Source organism: Carettochelys insculpta, chromosome 1 (assembly GCF_033958435.1).
Source record: "Carettochelys insculpta isolate YL-2023 chromosome 1, ASM3395843v1, whole genome shotgun sequence".
NCBI classification, from domain to species: Eukaryota; Metazoa; Chordata; order Testudines; family Carettochelyidae; genus Carettochelys; species Carettochelys insculpta.
This window is the reverse complement of record NC_134137.1, coordinates 98,866,448-98,874,047: the sequence shown is the minus strand read 5'-3', so window position 1 is coordinate 98,874,047 and position 7,600 is coordinate 98,866,448. Positions and strand designations below refer to the sequence as shown.

Sequence of the window (7,600 nt, the reverse complement as noted above, 5' to 3'; positions counted from 1 at the left end):
AAGATACCATCTCATTGACCAAGAGGATGAAACAACATCATCTGGAAGGAGCATCGCAACTGTGGGATCATTTCCCTCTGCTGCAGTTGGATGTTCCCGTCCCTGCCACTTTCATCTTTCTAAATAACAAGCGTGCTGTGAGACTGGGAGTAGGACCATTCTGCTGTGTAGTGGAAAGTCTCACCTTTGTATTTCTGTCTTCTATAGCTCCTCCAGTTCAGCCATTCTGATCTCCAAAGCTTATACATGGTCTCTGAGGGACAGGAGCTCCTTGAACCTGATCGGAGGACAGAAGAGGGCTTATGGAAGAAAAGCCGCATTCTTTCAATTTGGTATTGAAAGAGTGCATTTTGTGTGTGGCCGCTGCACGTGTTCTTCCAAAAAAGGGCCAGATTTTCCAAAAGAAATTGCTGGTGTAGACATGGACCTTGAATATTAAATATTGCACCAGGAAGAATATCAAAATATTTTGTTACGTAACCAGGATTTCCTTAAAGCTTTATGTTCTGCATATTGGTAATGGTGAATTTGACTCTTTACGTTTAAATTGGTGAAGGGAGTGTTAATGGCTTTTGTTACTATAATTTCTGCAGTTGCTCTCCCTAACTCCCAGAACTGTTACTCTTGCTCTGAGAAATGTGTCCCAGATCATTTCACCCAATCACCAATTAAGTAGGATCCACACCTTCCTTTCTAGGCCTTCAGTGTTTTTTCATGGTCGCCCACTTCCAGTGAGAAGTGAGTTCAAATTAAAACAATACAACTCAGTCTGCCCAATTCCTTGAGTTCCATGTTCCTTTTCCCCCCTCCATCATCATTCATTTCTTCCTTCCATCTATATTTACAAAATACTTAGCATAGCTCAGAAACTGGCTCTGGATTTGGACACTTAAAAGTCTGGTTCTTGTTAACCTTTACTTTAAAATTACCTTGTTGTAAGTCCCTCTGTATAACAATTCTTCATCCTTACATTCATTGCTCATACTTTCACTGATCTTATTTGGCTAAGGAGGAATACAATGTTTTTCCATTCAAAATGTAATACTTTTGCTTCTGATGATTGTTAGCTTATACTAATGTAAAGTGAAACATTTCTTCTACTCTGCTCCCCAGGAGTTGAATGAGTCAATTTTGATAAGCAGTACTTAGCAAAACTAGAAGGCCACTGGGGAGGGGGTATGGGGGGACAGATGTGATCAAATTTTATCCTACCATCTGAACTTATCTCAATCTTCCTCTGTCATCTTATACTTTGTCACAGGACATAGAACCATAGAATTCTAGGGCTGGAAGGGACCTCAGGAGGTCTTCTAATCCAATCCCCTGCGCAAAGCAGGATCAGCCCCAACTAAATCATCCCAGCCAGGACTTAAAAACCTCTAGGGATGGAGATTCCACCACCTCTCTTGGTAACACATTCCAGAGCTTCACCACCCTCCTGGTGAAATATTTTTTGCCTAATATCTAACCTACTCCTCTCCCTCTGTAACTTCAGACCATTGCTCCTTGTTCTGCCATCTGTTACCATTGAGAACAGTCTCTCTCCATCCTCTCTAGAGCCCCTTCTCAGGAAGTTGAAAGCTGCTACCAAATTGCTCTTAGTCTTCTCTTCTGGAAACTAAGCAAGCCCATATCTACCAGCCTCTCCTCATAGGTCATGTGCTCCAGCCCCTTAATCTTTTTCATTTCCTTTCGCTGAACCCTCCCCGATGTGTCCACATTTTTTCTGTATTTGGGGGCCCAGAACTAGATGCAGTACTCTCAGTGTGGCCTCACTAGCACCAGTGGAGGAGAATAATGACTTCTCTAGACCTGCTGGAAATGCTTCTCCTAATGCACCCCAACATGCCACTAGCCTTCTTGGCCACACAAGGGCACACTGTTGACTCATATCCAGCCTTTCAACCACAGTAATCCACAGGTCCTTTTCTGCTGCACTGCTACTTAGCCAGTTGGTGCCCAGCCAGGACATATATGTTAATTATAACACCAATCAATTCATATATGTGCAAACAAAAACACAACATTAATACAAATCCCTGTAAAGATATAGGCTATGTCTACACTAGCACACTACATCAAAGTAGCCTATTTCAAAGTAAGAACATCGAAATAGGCTACTTCGATGCTTATCGTCTACACATCCTCCAGGGCTGGTGCTGTCGACATTCAACGTCGAAGTAGCAACGGGGAACGTCAAAAGGAGCTGCCCCGGAAGGAAATGCAGAGCATCCACACACACAAGCACCCTCTTTCAAAATAAGGGGCCAGGAAAGCCCACGGACCGGGTCACAGGCTGGACTAGCCCTTCCGGGGCAACAGCAAGCTGCTCCTTTAAAGGGTCCCTCCCAGACACACCCAGCCTGCACAGCACAAGGTCTGCAGAGTAGTAACCACTCTCTCACAGACCAAGTCACAGCAGATATGGACACCCAGCAGCAGCAGCAGCAGCAGCAGCAGCAGCAGGAAGAGGAGGCCCTCCAGGTAGTCATCCAGGGGGCAAGCACCCTGCTAGGTGCTGCTCGGGAGGCCGCCCAGTGGTTCCTGCCAGAGGAGCCCTCCCCGGAGGCAGACGGGGATTCCTCTGACCACCGGGCTCCCCTCTTCCTCCCTCACTGGCTGCTCCCCCACCTCTGGAGCTACCCTACCAGCTCCGAGTGGTGGGAGCAGCTTGTCATGCGGGAGTGGGATGACGATATGTGGCTCCGGAACTTTTGCATTCGCTGGCAGACCTTTCTCAAGCTCTGCCAGTGGCTCACCCCAGCACTGAGGCACCACAACACCTGGATGCTGAGCGCCCTCCCCGTTGAGAGGAAGGTCGCAATAGCTGTATGGAAGCTGGCCACTCCAGACAGCTATCGCTGTGTGGGACACCAGTTTGGAGTGGGAAAGGCCACGGTCAGGGTCGTCGTCATGGAGGTAAGGAGGCCCAGGCACACAGGGGGCCGGGTGTGGGGTTGGGGAGGGAGGGGCACCGGGGAGAGAGGGGCTCGGTGGGTGGAGTACCCAGAGAGGTACCCAGGAGGGTGGCCTGGGGGAAGGGCCCTGGGGCACCCTGCACAGCCTCATGGGCGCCTGTGTTCCCTCCCCACAGGTGGTCCATGCGCTTAACGCCATGTTGCTCCAGAGGGTCGTCTGACTCAGGGACCTGGATGCAGCTGTCACCGGATTCACCTCCATGGGGTTCCCAAACTGCTTCGGGGCCCTGGATGGGACCCACATTCCCATCCATGCCCCAGACCACAGCAGAGGAAGATACATAAACCACAGGGGCTACCACTCCATGGTCCTGCAGGCCATGATGGACAGTCGGGGCTGCTTCCAGGACGTGTATGTGGGCTGGCCCAGCTGTACTCATGATGCCCATGTTTTTAGGAACTTGGGCCTGTGCCGCCGGCTGGAGGCGGGGACCTACATCCCCCAGAGGGGGATCCCTCTGGGGGACACCACCGTGCCCCTCTGCCTCGTGGTGGATGCAGCCTACCCCCTCCAGCCCTGGCTCATGAGCCCATACACTGGCCACTTGAACACCAGCCAGGAGAGGTTCAATGCCCACCTGAACCACACCCGCCAGTTGGTGGAGAGGACATTTGGCCGTCTGAAGGGCCATTGGCGGTGCCTCCTTGCCCGACTGGAAGTCAGCCTCCAAAACATCCCCCAGGTTGTGGGCACATGCTGCACGCTCCACAACATCATTGAGAGCAAGGGGGAGGCTTTCGTCTATGGGTGGGCGGTCGACGCCAGCACGGGCTTCCCCCAGCCAGCCACCGCACCCAGCCGCCAGGCCCACCATGAGGGGGTATGGGTCCGCAAGGCCCTGTGGGCCCACTTCGATCAGGGAGACCCTTGAGCACCTCCCTGGCCTTCCCCAGAAGACCCCCCCCACACACAGCCCGCACACTGCCCCCAACACCCGCACGCCACCCCCACAACAAGCACACACCTCCAGCTTTTTGGAAAATAAAACCTTTTTTTTTTCTGAAACCTGAAAACTTGTTTTGTTCAAAACAGAAACTGCAATGAATATACAAAAAGGGGGACAACTATATACATGGGAGCCCAGCGGACGGCTCAGCCATTGGCCCATCAGTCCGGGGTGGGGGTAGAGGGGAGTGACCCCCGCCGGGTATGGCTTGAAACACCCCCCGCCAACGGTCCCCGGTGTGGCTGGCTAGGGGCTGAGAGGACTGGCAAGTAGGGCCGGGATGCCTCCATTGGCCAGTCTTCAGCCTCAGTTGGCTCTGTGGAGCTTGTAGGTGGCAAGGTGGGTGGGGAGGCAGGTGGGGCAGCAGGCAGCAAGTCGGGTGGGGCAGCAGGCGGGGCAGCAGGCGGTGAGGCGGGTGGGGCGGCAGGCGGAGCAGCAGGCGGCGAGGCAGGTGGGGTGGCAGGCAGTGTGGCGGGGGGGCCTCGGGTGGAGCAGCAGGGAGGGTGGCCCGCGGGGCAATGGGGGGAGGGAGCCAGGCAACAGCCTCCCCGGTTGACCCAGCTATGTCCCGAAATACCCCCAAATGTCCTCCCATGCCACCCACTTCCGGGTGGACTCCTCCCGCTCAAACTGGAGTCTCTCCTCCGCCACCTCTGTCTGCCGCTGGAGAGCTGCCAGGAGCTGTGGGTCCACAGGGGCCATCCCCAGAGTCTGGCAGTGGAGGGACCGTACCGCTGCCCATGGGGGTGTCTCCAGCCACTGGTGGCAGCTGACCTCTGGCAGGCTGGTGGGGACGACGGACGGTGCCTGGCTGCCCGGGTCATCGGATGCTGCAGCTGGAGAGAGCAAGGGGAAGGCTGTTAGTACAGTGCCCTGGCCCGTGGCCCATTCCCCGTGCCCCCCTTGGGTGCTGGTTCTCCATCCCTGTCGGTGGGTTTGATGTCCCTGTTGGCTGTCGCCATGGCATTGTCCCCCTGCCCTCGGGGTTAAGGCTGAGTGCTGTCCATGGGTGTGGGTGCTGACGGGCTCTGATGTCCATGCCTCTGTCCTGGGACCGTACTGTGGCTGGGTGCTTGTGGGGTGGGGATCCGCTGGGGGTGTGTGAGGCTCCCAGTCATGTCTGGTGCCCCCACCCTGTGGCCCATGGGTGTGTGCTTTGTGGGGTATGTACCTGACTGTCCATTGCCGCGGTTGGGGGAAGCCCAGTGGGCAGGCGTCCAGCTGGTGCTCTGGGAGGGGAGGTCAATGAGGAGTCCCCCCCTCCTCACTGCTGGACCCCTCCTCTGATGTCCCAAGGGGGGCTCCTTGGGTGGGCCCCGGGGTGCGGGGGCTGGCCTCTGGGGGGGACTCTGGCTCCAAGGCCTGCTGGGGCTTGTTGGCCGTGGTGTCAAGGGTGGCCTAGCGGGGAGGAGGTGTGCCAGGGGCCCAGGATGGCCCTGAGCTCCCTGTAATAGGGGCAAGCGGCGGGAGCAGCCCCAGACCGGCTGGCCAAGTCCCGGGCCCGGGAGTACCCCTGCCGCAACTCCTTCACCTTACTCCAGACATGATCCGGAGTGTGAGTAGGGTAACCTCAGGCGGCCAGGCTCTTGGCCAGTCAGGTGAATGCTTCTGCATTCCGTTGCTTGCTCCCCACCACGTGGAGCACCTCCTCTTCACCCCAGAGCCCCAGCAGGTCTCGGAGCTCGGCATCCAAGCAGGTGGGACCCCGCCTCTTTTTGGTCCCCTTCTTGGCTGCTGGGGGTGCCAGGGTCCCCTCAGAAGGGGAGCCCTGGGGGCGTTCTGGGGGCTGGCTGGATACCATGGCACTGGAGGCTTAGGTCGGGGTCCGGAGAGGGTGTACAGGGCTAGCACGTGCACGTGCTGCTGCCTGCACACTCTCAGCTTCCTGCCACAGGAAATCTGGGTCCATGGTGCTTTAAAGGCTGCTGCGCGCAGGGACCATAGAGCCCCACAGGGGCTGGACAGAGCGTCTCAACCCCTCAGCTGATGGCCACCACGGAGGACCCTGCTATTTCGAAGTAGCAGGAAGCGGATCATCTACACACGCCCTACTTCAACGTTCAATGTTGAAGTAGGGTGCTATTCCCATCTTCGGATGGGAATAGCGACTTCGATGTCTCGCCGCCTAATGTCGATTTCAACGTCGAAATAGCACATGGTGTGTGTAGACGCAACAGGTGCTATTTCAACATTGTGCTGGCTACTTCGAAGTAGCCGGCTAGTGTAGACGCACCCACAGTGAGAATAAAAACACGACTTTTTTTATGTGAAAGATAGTTCCATTCTTAAATGAACATTTCATTCAGACAAATAGCAAATAAAAAGTCATTGAGTCTCTTTTCCTAGTAAAATATGAAGCAATTCATCAAGTTCAAAGTTGGCAGACTTTTTTAGTTTGAAACATTTTAGGTGAAATATCATATTTTTATAAACATTCTTTCAACAAAAATCCTCTCAGCAAACTTTTTCATTGTCAGTTACCTCCTCTGCGGCCACATCCACATGTCCCATTAACACAGCACTTCTGCTAGCAGTGCTTGCTAATGACAATTCACAAAATTGCAAATGGAGAATCATTTGCAAACTCATGTGGCTCATTAGCATAGCTGCGTGAGATTTTGCTGTCAGTGGGCCTGGGGAGCAGGGATCTAACAATAGAGAGGCTCTGTGGATGTGAATTTTTTGGGGCATGAGGGACTGGTGACAGAGGGTGGGGCTCAACCCACAGATGTGTGTCCACACAGCCTCTATACTGCCTGCAGCCACTCTGTCAACAGCAAAATCTCATGCTACTATGCTAATTAGCTATGCAAGTTTGCTAATGGTCTTCAATTTGTAATTTCGTGAACTGTCATTAGCACAACACTACCAGCAGCATCACTGTGCTAACAGGCCATGTAGAAGTGGCCTCAGTGTTTAAGATATGTGTTTGTGTAATTTTTTTCTCAACCAATATCCATTTCTTTACTGAAAACAAAAAGGAAAGGAAATGGGGTGGGGGTGGGGTCAGATTTTCAGTTTTAGGCCTTGCACATTAAAAAACATAGAAAATATTTTTGAAGAAAAGTGCCATTTTTGAGCAATTCCAGGTCAAATTAAATCAAACTCAAAATTTTCACTAAATTTAAGCCCACATATAAGTCATTGAAAGTCAAGAGTTATCAAAAGCTGTATTATATCAGAATAAAAAAGGATTTGCTCATATGTGTGTAGAAATTATGAAATGATTTCCAGATCTGAAGAAGTGGGTCTATCCCATGAAAGCTCATCACCTAATAAAAATTGTTTTGCTAGTCTTTAAAGTGCTACATGACTGCTTTTTTGTTTTGTGAAGATTCAGATTAGCACAGCTATCTCTCTGTGACTGTAGAAATTATGGCATTCCATCACCAAATGGAAAAGGTGACAAGGACTGCCAAATTTAGAAAAGTGAAAGAATATTGTCTCTGACAATATTTTTGCATACTTCGGTTGATTTCCCCTTCTCTGGAGAACTGAGAAGTCATTTGCCAAGGATATCTGGAGGCAGAGCCTCAGCTAAGAAAAACTGATTAAGATCCATTGACATCAGTGGAACTAAACTGACTTGCCCTATGTAAAGCTCTGACTCCAGAGCCGTGTCTACACGTGCACGCTACTTCGAAGTAGTGGCACTCACTTCAAAATAGCGCCCGT

At 52.4% G+C, this 7,600-nt stretch overlaps 1 long non-coding RNA gene across 1 annotated transcript in view; it reads right to left on the bottom strand.

Moving 5' to 3' along the window:
- Positions 1 to 4,570: 4,570 nt before the first annotated feature.
- Positions 4,571 to 7,600, bottom strand: part of LOC142005700 (uncharacterized) — a 109,422-nt gene continuing 106,392 nt past the window's right edge. Inside the window, exon 3 of the long non-coding RNA XR_012643109.1 lies at positions 4,571 to 4,761. This is a non-coding gene — a long non-coding RNA (uncharacterized LOC142005700). The remainder of the gene's footprint in view (positions 4,762 to 7,600) is intronic.